The sequence below is a fragment of the Crinia signifera genome, chromosome 7 (genome assembly GCF_055691185.1).
Source record: "Crinia signifera chromosome 7, ASM5569118v1, whole genome shotgun sequence".
Lineage (NCBI taxonomy): Eukaryota > Metazoa > Chordata > Amphibia > Anura > Myobatrachidae > Crinia > Crinia signifera.
The window spans coordinates 27,192,973-27,207,922 of record NC_139223.1 but is presented as its reverse complement, the minus strand read 5'-3'; the positions used below and the strand labels follow the sequence as shown (position 1 = coordinate 27,207,922).

Sequence of the window (14,950 nt, the reverse complement as noted above, 5' to 3'; positions counted from 1 at the left end):
GCGCCAGTGTCTGTTAGCTGCTTGTCAATGATCACTAGTGCAAGCTCTCGCACGGATACGTCCATGCCCACTGTACGCCTATTTCATACTTGAAGCAATATCTATTCCAGTAATTGAGCGAGTCATATTGCAAGTACCGGTATGATAACACAGCTCAACTATTTATTGGACACAGGAAAGAGATAGAAGTCACAATGCACCGTCCCTAAAGAGTGTGCATACCGGTCACATATTTTGCATTACACACACTGAATAATGTGGAGGTTTAATGCAGGCATGTCCAACGTTGGCCCTCCAGATGTTTTGAAACTACACATCCCAGCATGCTTTGCAATAGTTTTAGCATTCCCTAATAGCAAAACTGTGGCAAAGCATGCTGGGATGTGTAGTTTCACAACATCTGGAGGGCCAACGTTGGACATGCCTGGTTTAATGCAATGTGTCTGCAAAGTAATGGCTGTCAGCCTAACTGAATTATGGCCTTCGCAAAGTGCGAAACCAAATCCAAAGACAGAAACTATCTCAGACTACACTTATTAATGGAAGCGTCTCAGAATACGCTATAAAGTGCGATCGGGAACACAACAGTAACAAACAAACTATAGTTACCACCAGGACGGAAGTGTAAATGAGCAAATTATAAGTATGGATTAGGTCAATGCGTAATCCTCAGTGTTTTTCTAAATTGCAGGATTAAGATCAGCAAGATTACAGCAGGAATTAATAGCAATAACGAGAAATTGCCCAAAATATCCTAATCTTTTTACATTTGCTTATATATTTTACAGCGAAGTGTAATGGTTAGCATTACTGCCTCACAGCGATGAGGTCATGGGTTCCATACCCACCATGGCCCTAACTGTGTGGGGTGCCGGATAGGTTCCCGACAGTCATACCCGACGTCGGCATCCCGACTGTCAAAATGCCGGCATAGAGGGAGAATAGAATAGGTGGCTCGCGTAGCGAGCCACCTTGCCCGCAGCGTGGCGAGCGCAGCGAGCCCGCAAGGGGCTTTTTTGCACTCGCCATGCTGTCTGACTCCGGGCAGTCGGGATCCCGACTGTCAGAGTCCCATACCACACCCAACTGTGTGGAGTTTGTATATTCTATCTGTGCTTGCGTGGGCTTCCTCCGGGTACTCCGGTTTCCTCCTACAATCCAAAAAATATACTAGTAGGTTAGTTGGGTCAGAACAAAACTTAACCCTAGAATGTCTATGTGTGCGTGTACATGTGGTATCGATGGGAACGACCAATCATTAAAATCGTTCCGTTAAAGATGCACATACCCACCGCAGTGTTCCTTCTAGGAACTCTTCTGGGCAGGGCGCTGCTGCATGGGGGCAGCCGAACAGGAGGGGGGGGGGGGAGGTGGACCGGGCCCAGAGATGTCACAGTTGTGGGCGGTCCCGGACTGCCGATGTCACAAAAGCCCGAGCCGCAATGTCATGAAAAGGGGTGGGCCCGGCCGCCACTGTCACTAATGGGGGCTGGCCCGGCCCCGGCGAAGTCGCTGCCGAGGAAGCGCCAGGCATCACCATCTACGGCGGCGCTGGGCTTCACCGGCGGGGCAGGCAGCAGGCTCTCTTAGCGGGCAGGGCGCAGTGCCCCGCTAAAACAGCCTAGCGGGAACTACCAACAATCCATAACTCTGGTATAGGATCTTCCTACAAGCACGTATCAAATTGATCCGTGTGTATGCAACTTTAGTATCCAGGATCATGTGTTACTGTTAATGTTTTGTTTTCCACTGAGAATACAAAAGCCTTACTAGTAGTTTTATGGCATGAAATGACTTCCCTTTAATGCACAGCACAATATACAACGGAGGTTGAAACCGGGTTATTATGCAAATCCGGGCACATACAGCCTGACACAGATGAAAGCTAACCACTCTCAGATCACTTAACCTTTGGCCTTTTCATGTAGCAAGAACCTTATCTATATTGCACAATAATAACCTACACTCTCCTTCAAGCACCAGGCTGCATACCACCTCTACAGGGCAGGGCTAAGGGAGTACCAGCAATGGTACAGCGTCATATCAACTCAACAGGAGGGGCAACAGCAACAGAAGCAGCCTCTGGAAACAGATGACACTTATCTAAACAGGAGGGAGATTGCTTATGGAAGAAACAGAATTTGTAGTGTGCGTGACATCCGATATATTCAGTATGCGGTGTATACACACAATGACATGAGCTGCATGTACTACGCAGGACATTAGACAGCACACATATAGGGGGTTATTCGCAAGGCTGCGAATTCGCATCCTTGCGAGTCCACCAAACCCCGCTTTACAAATTGTGGCCTGGCCGTCACCCATTCGCACGCACTGGCTGCGAATAGATGTTTTACATAAATATCCACTCGCAGCCTGCGGGGGGAACACCCACATCATTCGATGGTCGCTGACTGAAGGAAATGGGCGGGCATCTGACATGCGGTGATATCAGCTGACCGACCCCCACATCATCGGGCCATTAGCATGAGGGGCATTTTCATGGGAACGCCCATGAAACGCTGGACGTTCCCATATGCGAATGGGTCAGCCCACTGCCCCACGCCCCGTGAACAATCTGTTCACCGTGTACGTACATACCCTGCGTATGCACATGCGCCCACCATCGATGCCCTTGCAAATATTGTGGACTGTGCGAACAGTCCAGAATAAGGGCCATAATACAGCATGTGGTAGGGAATATAGATCGTATAAGCTCCCACGCATGGATAGACCACGCATGTAGTATGCAAGCTCCCACATGTACTATGCAAGCTCCCACGCATGGATAGACCACGCATGTAGTATGCAAGCTCCCACATGTACTATGCAAGCTCCCACGCATGGATAGACCACGCATGTAGTATGCAAGCTCCCACATGTACTATGCAAGCTCCCACGCATGTAGTATGCAAGCTCCCACATGTACTATGCAAGCTCCCACGCATGGATAGACCACGCATGTAGTATGCAAGCTCCCACATGTACTATGCAAGCTCCCACGCATGTAGTATGCAAGCTCCCACATGTACTATGCAAGCTCCCACGCATGTAGTATGCACGCTCCCACGCATGGATAGATCACACATGTGCTATGCAAGCTCCCACTACTGGACGTATGTAATATGTAAAGCTTCCTGCACTAGATATAAGATTGCAAGTTATATGTGCAGTTATTATGTCTCTATATGTAAATGTGTAATGACATGACAGGATATATCACACACATAATATGTAAGCTTCCATGATAGTATATGCAAACACAGGATGACATAGCTGTAATACGTATATAAATATTGCATGTGTGTGCAATAATATATATATATATATATATATATATATATATATATATATATATATATATATATATATATATTACACACACACTCTCTCACATACACACACACACTGTATGGTCACGCCTGTACAATGTGTAAACTTGCCTACATGTCACAAATGGACGTGTCCCACACATATACCAGCTCCCATGTGGTACACACGCTGCCATGACTGGATACACCATACATGTGATGATACAGATGTGCCAGACTTGCTACACATGTAACGGTCACCACACATATATATGAATGAACGCCCGTGCAGTGCACACGTGTGTGCCCGGGGCACGGCTGCCCCACCTCTGTATAAGCCCCATCAGTCCCCCCTGTTACCTGCCCGTGGCGGCGCCGCTGCTCCCGGCTCCCTCTCCCCCTCTCTCTCCCTCACAGACGCTGAAGATGGCGGCGCCGCGGAGCCTGCGGAACACCGATCACATCAATGTGGGCACAGATTTCCCCTCAGCGGCTACGTGTGTGACGTCACCGGGCACACAGCCTGCCACACTGCTGCCACTGGCTGCCCAGGAGCGCCGAGCGCATCGATCTGACAGCGGCGGCGGCAGCAGCAGCAGCAGCAGCAGCAGCACATGACAGAACAAAGAGGAGTGACCAGGCAAGCCTAAACAATGGCCCTGACACACAGGCAGTGCCTGCACACACGTAGTAGCCCCATTGTACAGTGTACTCCTCAGCAGCCTGGGGGGCTATAGGTAATGACACCCCCCCCCCCCAAATGTATGTACAATACAGAGGAGTGACCAGGCAAGCCTAAACTATGGTTTCATACATAGAGACAGATTTGTAGGTCCTGGTTCTGATCCATAGCAACAAACATATAGGGGTAAATGTACTAAAATGGGAGTTCTATTGAAGATGGGGTGTTGCCTATAGCAACCAATCCGATTCTACTGATTTATTTTGCACCGCGGGTGTCGGGGAGCCGTGCTCCGTGTCCCGGCACTTTGGGAAAAAAAAGCACAACATCGTTTTGCTGTTCCATCGATGGAGGGAAACCATCTGGTTCTCCCCCATCGATGGCAAAAGTATTCAACATCGGTCGATGGCTATCCCTACAATGTATGTCTCTATGTCTCCACATTGCATGGGTCTATGCAAGGAGGCGGGCAGGAGAACGCCCAGTGTTTTATTGGTGTCCCCATAAAATCGCCGGGCATTCCCCTGGGTATGCAGGCGGGTCGATGCCTGCTCAGGCTGGGCGGCTGGTGTCCCATGACGTCAGACCTGCCCCGAATTGGTCCATCAGTAATAAAAGTCAGTACGGACTTACCTGTTCGCTGGGCTGCGAGTATACACAAACTAGCAAATACGTCTGAATCAGGCCCTTAATGTGTCCACAGGCCGTTTGACACTGTGAATCCCCATACACACTAGACGCGAATGGGCTACATAGCGCACAGTGCGGTCAGCTGGCGTCAGCGCTAACCAAAGATATCACCCTTCTAACCCGTATCTGCATCTAGTGTGTAGACTCAGTATCGCTTGCAGGAGAGATCAAAGGGAAGCACTGCCGAAATTCAGACCTGTGTGCAGATTGTGATTTTCGGACATCTGCGTGCGCGCCAGTGTGCGCAGATGTGTCATCCCCCCCCCCCCCCCGCAAACTTCCAATGCCTAAAGTACAAGTGGCTCTGAATCAGGCCCATAGCCTTAGGATCCATAGCATCTCTGCTAGGGTGTCAGGGGTAATGGTTCGGGCGACTTTAAGCTGACACCGGTGCTTATTTACCACCCTGACAACCCGCAGGCTCTTAATTGTTTTTACAAAGCATATTTCCTGTTACCTGGAGGACGATAGAAGGCCGGGTGACCCGTGACATCTGTGACAACTGGTCCGGCCACTACTTCTGTCCGACTGTCAAAGATTAATGTGTTCGGAATAACCTTGCACACAAGGCTTGCCCACAGCGCTCCAGGGCATCCCACCCGTGGCACCAAGAGGGGGGGGGTGAGTATTAATCCATGGGGTATGTTGGAGGGACCCCACCTTCCTGTTGTGGTTGCTCCCACTGAGATGGAGAAGTCTCCATTGCCTGCATAATGGGGGTTATTCTAGTTCACTCGCAAAGACACAATCATTCTCTAATGGACAAAACCATGTGCACTGCAGGTGGGGCTGATGTAACATGTGCAGAGAGAGTTACATTTGGGTGTTTAATTGTTTCTGTGCAGGGTAAATACTGCTGCTTTATTTTTACACTGCAATATAGATATCAGTTTGCATACCTCCCAACATGACCCTGTCCAGGAGGGACACAATGCTCTGTTGCTGGACTTTCCACTTAGTGTATGATTACATCACCTGTGATAAAACACCTTTCTTTTCAATTAACCAGTCCCACACAGGTGAAGGCAATCCATAAATTAAGAGGGAAGTCCACGAACAGAGCATTGTGTCCCTCCTGGAAAGGGTCATGTTGGGATGTACAAACCCTGCCCAAATCTAACACTCTATGCACATGTAACATCAGCCCCACCTGCAGTGCACATGGTTTTGTCCATTAGAGAGTGATTGTGCCTTTGCGAGTAAACTAGAATAACCCCCAATGTGAGGCAGGGGCAGCGATAGCACTGATTAACTCATGCAGCCCACACACGCGCCGATGCCGGCGGTGCGATGCTGTACGATGGGGTGCGCGCTCCCGCGGCACCTCATCGTACAGTACAAAAAGTATGTGCTGCACATACTTTTTGTACTAGCTTTTTCTAGCACAGCATCGCATGCACATCGTATGCACAAGGCATACGATGCGATGCTGTGTGTGCTAGTTAAGCCCACAACGCACGCTGGAATCGGTGCGTGTGTGGGCTGCATGAGAACCACTCACACGATGCCATGTTCAGACGGAGAAACTGCGCTTGCCATAGGGGAGAATCTGCGCTTGCCATAGGGCTGGTGCATCAGATAGTGGAACAAAAGATGCACCCCAGACGGATATATCAATATTGGGCAGCATCGCAGTGGGGCCCGGGGCGATGCCCCCAAACCCCCGATATTTCACTCCACGGAAGATGAGCTCCATCCGCTGAGCCCGGAGCATGAGCCCCACAGTATGCACCAGTATACGGCAATACAGCCGTCTCACACATTACAAATAGCCATATTTTTATCTAATATTTTTATTTTGTGGCAAATGTTAGTTTTGAGCTGTTGAATCTTAATGTTACTCTCAGGCGGGACAGCAGTGGCCCGCGGCGCGACAAACAGTATAACAAACAAACCAAACACAACAAAGCCCAGAAATGCAGAGGCCACTTGACACTGTTGGTGGTAATGGTTCAGGAGACAGTAAGCTGACACCGGTGCTTATTTACCGCCCTGACAACCCACAGGCTCACAAAGGTTTTTCGAACATATTTGTCCTGTTACCTGAAGGAGCGATAGAAGGCCGGGTGACCTGCAACATCTTTGAAAACTGGTTCAGCCACTACTTCTGTCTGACTGTCAAGGATTAATGTGCACAGAATAACCTTGCACACAAAGCACCAATGCTTCCTGCCAGTGCGGCAGGAAAACCCACCAGCCTCCGCCCACCACACTACTAAGGGTCTGATTCGGACATGATTGCTGAGCTGCAAATTCGCATCCTGAGTGATTTTCGAACAACCGTGCATGCGCATGGCAAGCTGTTCGCATGCACGTAGGGTGCGAAGGTGTGAATGGATTGTGTATTGCAATCCACTCGCAAATCCATACCCAAGTCCTGAACCATCGAACAGTTTTGCTGTATGTAAAAATGGGAGTAGGTCAGGCTTGCCTAATGCCTACCCTCACGGAATGGTCGGTAGGCTCCCAAAAATCGGGCCCGCCTCCTGGGACACTGGAAAGATGGGCAAGTCTTCTGCTTGCTACCCAGAGCCCCTGCTCCTCCTTTCTGCGGATTTAATTACCGCAAATTGCGGGTCCGTTGAGAGGGGGCAGAGCTAAATTGATGTGCTAGCTGCAATTTGCTTCATTTAAGCCCCGCCCCCTTCCAGCGGACCTGCAAATCAAAGAGTTTTGCAGGGCCTAGTAATGCCAGCCTTGTCCCCACCCCCCTGACATGTTGCCTCTCTGGGCTTGACTGGGGGGGGGGGGGGTGGTGATTGACAGCGTTACCTTTGGCACCGGTTAGCTTACCTTACCCCGCAGCTTTCAAAAGGGTGGGAGGCAGCCTGCAGCGTGCATCCCCTCACTGGCAGCCTGCATTGACATGGGGTGGTAGTGGCGCGGGGAAGGGACCGCTTTCAGGGCTCCACCGCTCCGGATGACGTGATGACGTCAACCAAGAGCGACCAACGGCCAGCCGCGGCCATCTTACAACTGGACAAAGCCGCGGCCGGCCGCGGCCATATTGACTGTGGGTTGAACAGCGGCGGCCCAGGGGGGAAGGTGGCGGCCCGGCCACGGGGGATAATTGGACAAATCTGGACCGGCCCAACGGGTTATGGCTCGGTTTCCAGACGGAACAATCCGCCTCTGGCAGAAATAAATCGCTGATGGCACAGCTTCTCTTCAAAAACACCTGGACACACCTGCATTTTTCCAACCAGTCCCAGAAAACGTCAGGTTTCCAACCCAAAATGGTGGCTTCCTGTCAGTCAAACAGCGGCTCCTTTGTGTTTACGAACCATATGCATTTTCTGTCGCTATTTCACTTCATGCAGGGCTGGATTATAATGGGGGCACAAGAGGTCAGTGCCCCTGGGCCCCCCTCTAGCTAGGGGCCGCTAATACGAATTTTTCTAGCAGTCTGCACGGATCAGTCAGATCCGTGCAGGCTGCAGAGTGTAAAAAAAATCGGAAAAAATAAATAAATATTAAAAAAAAACAGCGTGGGGTCCCCCCCACAGCCGAAACCAGCGCCAGGCTGACAGAGCCTGGAGCCGGTAATTAAAAATCAGGGAACCCGACAAATAGGGGTTCCCTGATTTTTAACAACCAGCCCCAGGCTCCTGCTCTGGGGCTGGTTCCCAAAATACGGGGGACAAAATGAGTAGGGGTCCCCCGTATTTTAAGAACCAGCCCCAGGCAAAACCAGCCAGCAGGGTAATGCCACAGCCGGGGGGAGACTTTTTATACAAGTCCCCCCGGCCAAAGCATTCATCCCTACCGACCAGTCAGCCTGGCCAAGGGCCCTGGGGGAGAGTGGACCCCCCCAATGAAGGGGTCCCCCCCCCTCCAGGACTTACCTGACCAGGCTGAAGCCTGGTACTGTCCCCGATGCCCCTGGGCGGTGGGCATCGGGCTGATTCAAGTGTAAAAAAAAAATTAAACTATTGTTTTTTACTGTGGCACTACAAGTGCCAGCAAGCCTCCCCAGCAAGCTGGGACTTGGAGAACCACAAGTCCCAGCCTGCTGGGCATTAAAGTGCCCGCTGGCACTTGTAGTTACACGGTTAAAAAAATAGTACACAAAACACACTGACACAAATTTTAAATAAAAGTTTAATACACACATCACACACACACTGATACTTACCTATCTTGATCCCGTTGGTAGGTCGCTGGCTCCGGTGTCGGTGGCTCCGAGGTCGGCGTCCTGTCTGAAGAAAATCCATGATGGACCTGTGGAAGGAAATCCTACTCACCAGGTCCTCCATGGATGGTCTTGTGTCTTCTTTTCCAGGGCTTATTTCTTTATCTTCTTTCTTCTTTCTTTACGCTGCCGGGACTTTCAGAGCTTCAGAGATGTTTCCTCCTCGACGTCTGGACTAAGAATGAATTCTAGCCAATCAGGAGCCAGTAAAGTCGGCTCCTGATTGGCTAGAATTCATTCTTAGTCCAGACGTCGAGGAGGAAACATCTCTGAAGCTCTGAAAGTCCCGGGAGCTGCCGGCAGCGTAAAGAAAGAAGATAAAGAAATAAGCCCTGGAAAAGAAGACACAAGACACAAGACCATCCATGGAGGACCTGGTGAGTAGGATTTCCTTCCACAGGTCCACCATGGATTTTCTTCAGACAGGACGCCGACCCCGGAGCCGCCGACACCGGAGCCGCCGACACCAGAGCCAGCGACCTACCAACGGGATCAAGATAGGTAAGTATCAGTGTGTGTGTGATGTGTGTATTAAACTTTTATTTAAAATTTGTGTCAGTGTGTTTTGTGTACTATTTTTTTAACTGTGGAACTACAAGTGCCAGCGGGCCCTTTAATGCCCAGCAGGCTGGGACTTGTGGTTCTCCAAGTCCCAGCTTGCTGGCACTTGTAGTGCCACAGTAAAAAACAATAGTTTAATCTCTTTTTACACTTGAATCAGCCCGATGTCCACCGCCCAGGGGCATCGGGGACAGTACCAGGCTTCAGCCTGGTCAGGTAAGTCCTGGAGGGGGGGGACCCCTTCATTGGGGGGGTCCACACTCCCCCAGGGCCCTTGGCCAGGCTGACTGGTCGGTAGGGATGAATGCTTTGGCCGGGGGGACTTGTATAAAAAGTATCCCCCCGGCTGTGGCATTACCCTGCTGGCTGGTTTTGCCTGGGGCTGGTTCTTAAAATACGGGGGACCCCTACTCATTTTGTCCCCCGTATTTTGGGAACCAGCCCCAGAGCAGGAGCCTGGGGCTGGTTGTTAAAAATCAGGGAACCCCTATTTGTCGGGTTCCCTGATTTTTAATTACCGGCTCCAGGCTCTGTCAGCCTGGTGCTGGTTTCGGCTGTGGGGGGGACCCCACGCCGTTTTTTTATTTATTTATTTGATTTATTTTTACACCGCAGCCTGCACGGATCTGACTGATCCGTGCAGGCTAAAACGAGAATACGACAGGAAAATGATGTTCTATTTTTCTGCCGTATTTTCGTGGACAAAATCAACCGTATTTTCTATACGGCTTAGTAAATCAGGAACCACCATTCTTTTGAATGGTGATTTCTGTCGTATCCTATCGATGGTGTAGACATTCGTATTTGTAAATACAAATACGAATGTTCCATCCCTAGGACTACGAATTGTTGTATTTTGGGGATAGAAAATCCCGAAAATACAAATTCGTAAAAAAAAGGTGTATTTCTCCCTACAAATACACCTTTTTTCTACGAATCCATTTTGGTCAATTTCCCCCTTGATGGGGTGCGATTATTAGTAAGGCTCTGAATTCGCCAGTTCAGAATGTGCGAATTTGCAGTAAAAAGTGCGACAGCACAATTCGCATCCCATTAAGTTGGCGATTTCGGGAAAAAGTGTGAATTCAGACTTTTTGGACTAGAAATCACAAAAAAAATAATAATTTGCATCTTAATAAATGTCCCCCGTGATCAGGCAATAGAGAAGACTGAGGAGGAAAATGCTCCAACACTTTTTGCTGCGATATTGGTAAATATGTGCCATAACTCGTATGAGCTTCCCAGGTATATGGTAATTATGTCGACTGTATTAAGGTTGACATGCATTGGGTCAACATGGGTAAGGTTGACATGATCTGAAGGTTGACAAAAGCATTAGGTAGACCAGTGGCGTAACTATAGCACCGCAGCCCCCGCCACCGCTGGGGGGGGGCGCTGTGCATGTGGGGGCGCCGGGGGCTGCGGTGCTATAGTTAAACCCCCCCCTCAATCCCCCGCAGACTTACCTATCGCGCTGGTCCCGGCGGCTCCGTTCTTCTGCTGAGGACCACCACAAAATGGCCGCCCCCATATAGCACACACTTCTCTGAAACTGTCTGCTGTATGGGGGCGGCCATTTTCTGGTGGTCCTCAGCAGAAGAACGGAGCCGCCGGGACCAGCGCGATAGGTAAGGCTGCGGGGGATTGAGGGGGGTTTGCATGGGCGGCCGGGCGGGGGCGTAGGGGTGCTTGGCGGGGCGGCGACGGGGGGGGGGGGGCGCCCCCCCCCCTAATGGCGGGGGGGCGCCCAAAATGTAGCTACGCCACTGAGGTAGACAATGGGAAGGTTGACAGTCAAAAGGTCTACATGATTTTTTTGTAGCCGACAGCTGGCATTTCCTGCCCTACCATCCACTACGATGTTGTGGGAGAATAAAATAGTGCCCGAAGCATGGCGAGCGCAGCGATCCATGCCAGGGGAGGTGGTACACTTAGACAGTGTCCATGTAGACTGTGTCGACTTTCGATACAAAAACCTCATGTTGACTTGACCTTCAGATCCTGTCGACCTTACCGTTGACCTATTTGAGGTGTCAACCTGTCGGCATGTCAGCCTTGAGTGGTCGGTCCAATGCATGTCCACCTAAAGTTGGTCGACCCGATGACCCATACCCCTGGGAACATGGGTGAGCATTGCACTGATATAGGGTATGCCGAGATAATCTTGTGCAGCATCTTATAAAGAACCCACTATGGGGATATTACAGACTGTGGGGGTTATTCTGGTTCATTCGCTGGGATGTGAATTTGCACCCTTGCGACAGAACCAGATCCCACCCTGTGAAGGGTGGTACGCCGGGCCACCATTCGCAAGGTGCGTACGTTCGCAGTGGATGCGAATGGATTTGTTACCTAAACAACCATTCCCATGCCGCTGGGACCGGCCCACATCTTTGGATGGTCACTGACCATCCAAAGATGTGGAAGGTGCACACATATCACGGCCACATTAGCAGGAGAGTGCCCAGCGTTCTAATGGGAACGACCATGAAACGCTGGGCGTTTCCATATGCTAATAGACAGCCCGGCACCCCACGCCCACCCTTGCCCTCCGTTCGCAAAGATGGGTCACCAGAAATGACCAACGAACAGATCTGAATAATGTTGTGTGTGTGTGTGTGTGTGTGTGTGTGTGTGTGTGTGTTTATATTACCAAATGACTTGTTAAATGGAGGGGTGGCTGCTAAATCAGAAATACCTCCTGGCAGGATATCAGTGTAGGGCAGGGTTTCCGACCCTCCCGGAATTTCCGGGAGTCTCCCGAAAATTGGGTACCCCTCCCGGCCCCCCCGGAAGGGTGGGCCACCCTCCCGGATTCAGGGGGGACCCCCGCTGTCCCCCGGATCGTGGCATTAAAATGCCGCAATACTCGGGTCTCAGAGGAGGGGGCGGAGCTAAAACGGCACAATCGTGTCATTTTAGCCCCGCCCCCTCCATGGAGATCCGTGAATTAGCTGCTTTAACAGCATGGGGGTGGGGCTTAGTGATGTCACTCGCAAGCCCCGCCCCCTGAGTGGCTGCTGAATCTCTCCTCTCCGGGCTTCTCCCGGAGAGGAGAATCTTAAAGTCGGCAACCCTGGTGTAGGACCTAAATGTCAGCAGACCAAGCGAATCCAATGTCAGCTCTATTCTGGAGAAGGCACAGTGCACAGATAAGCACCAGCTATTAGATGGCTGCTGTCTTGTCCCCACTTGGAAACAGTGAGCTGCTAGATTGGTTTTCCTGTAACAACGTAAATATTTACCTCACACCGTTCAATAAACATATTCAGACCTGATTGCACAACTGCAAATTCGCAGCCCGGGTGATTATCGATAGATTGCGCATGGGCGTATGGGCTGCAGTATGCATGCGCGAGACCTAGCTGCGATAAAATCCTGCTACTTTTTTTAATCGCTTAGCAGTTTACTGGGAGTGTCAGGGAAAATGGAGGTGTGGCCAGGCGTCTGAGGGGAAGTCATGTGACGTCAGCTCCGGCCCCAATCAGCTTGTTTCTATGGCAGCCGCTGAGTAAGTCCTGGGCTGCACACACACACTGAGCACACTGGGGGATCATTCGCTGGTGAGCGGCTGCGAATGGATTTGCAGCTAACCGCAATGGATTTAGCCCCGCCCCTCTCCGCGGACCCGCGATTTGCGGTATATGAATCAGCGGGGAAGGGGGGAGCAAGGGCTCTGGCCAGCAAGCGGGAGACTTGCCCAACTCCCAGGAGGGCCAGGAGACGGACCCAATTTTCGGGAGCCTCCTGGACGTTCCGGGAGAGTAGGCAAGCCTGCAGCAGTCTACTCTAATAATCCCCACCCACAAAATGTGCTGCTGAATGTGAACATTCTGTCACGTCACCTGGCCTTGCACCCAGCGCAGATGACATGTAAAGACCACCCGGATCAGACAGTGACATACAGAGCCGGCCTTAGGCATAGGCACACTAGGCAATTGCCTAGGGCATTTAGAATGCCTATGGGGCATCAGCAGCTTCTGCTGAATAAAATGATATGCAGCATGCCTATATTCTGTGTGTGAGTGAGGCTGTATCTGCATATGAAATAGTGCATTCATGGAAATCACTAACATAGCATTCTGTAATGCAGGTACAGCCACACACAGAATATAGGCATGCCACATATCATTTTAATCATTGGAAGCTCCTTGTGTGCATTAATAATGTGCAACATATGTGTAAGGGGCATTATGTGTGTCATTGTGTGTATGAAGGGCATTAATAAAGGTTGGCATAATGTGTAAGGGGCATTATGGTTATAAGGCTATTAATAATGTGTCATGTGTAAGGGGCAATACTGTGTGGTATTATCAGGGGTGCCGAGAGAAAGGGGTAGGGGGTACAAATTACCTAGGCCAAAGTCTGAAGAAAGGGCCCAGTGGGGGCCCCGGGCCCCCTCCCTTTAAGTGACAGCAGCAGCTGCAGCTCTTCTCCTCTGCCCAGCACACACTGCTTTGTGCTGGGTTGCAGTGTGGCCATGGAGGTGCTTAAAATACATTATTTTCTCAGGATTTTTTTCTAAGGGTATAATGTCAATAATGTGAGGAGTAATGTACATAAGGTAACTTGTGTGATGTAACGTGAATAAGGGACACCATCGCATGATATAATGTGAATAAATTTGCACTACTGTGTGGCATAATTTTAATTGGGGGTACTATTGTGTGGCCATGCCCCTTCCCAGCAAGAACACACCCCTGTTTGGGCTGCGCACCGAATGTGTGCACTGTTTCTATTTAAAATATTGTGGGTAGGAGCACCAAAATGATGACTGCTATGATGAGGGTTGATCGTGCTGGGAAAGGGGAGCAGGGTCAGATGCGGAACTAGTGGTGGTGCTAGGGGGCACCAGCCAAAATCTTGCCTAGGGCATCATTTAGGCTAGGGCCGGCTCTGGTGACATACCATAGCCATGTCTGAATGACAACCCTTTCGGATCGGCTTCTACTGTCTTGTCATTAGTCTATACACAATGTACAAGTATGAACACCCTGCAGGGGATCATGCACTTATGTGCCACATAAGATTCCTGTACATTATCACAGATAATCACCTCGCTGCTGCAAATACCCTGTACTCTGACACCTGTCAGCAAGCCCTCCCAGCATTGGGCTGTACATAGCATGCAGTGATAGGTATGCAGCATGGTGTATGTGGGGGGCGAGCTTGGGCCTCTGATGTGGGTCCGCACCAGACCACTCTGAGGCTTCTGCCCAGCTGTGCTTAGTGAGTTTCCAGCCAGCAGCAGATCATGTATCAGGAGCACAGGTGCACTTATTACTGACTGCCTCATACGCACAGTAATCCATCTGCTACACAGATATCCGTCAGCAGCAGAAAATAGAGATCAGTAGGATATAATATCTGATACCCGCTGCTGCCTGACCGCAGCACGTAGCATTCATCACACTAATGGTTTCTGTTCGGGGGTGGTATATTTAGCTGACACATGATTCAGCATGTCGACATGGTCTGAATGTTGACTATTGGAATGTCGACAAGTGCATGACA

The 14,950-nt window shown here is 50.4% G+C and overlaps 1 protein-coding gene across 1 annotated transcript in view; it reads right to left on the bottom strand.

The window, feature by feature from the left end:
• PRPSAP2 (phosphoribosyl pyrophosphate synthetase associated protein 2) overlaps positions 1-3,862 on the bottom strand; it is a 29,957-nt gene extending 26,095 nt beyond the window's left edge. The window contains exon 1 of the mRNA XM_083152648.1: positions 3,672-3,862. The gene's annotated coding sequence lies outside the window, so the exon portion shown is untranslated. The remainder of the gene's footprint in view (positions 1-3,671) is intronic.
• Positions 3,863-14,950: the final 11,088 nt, after the last annotated feature.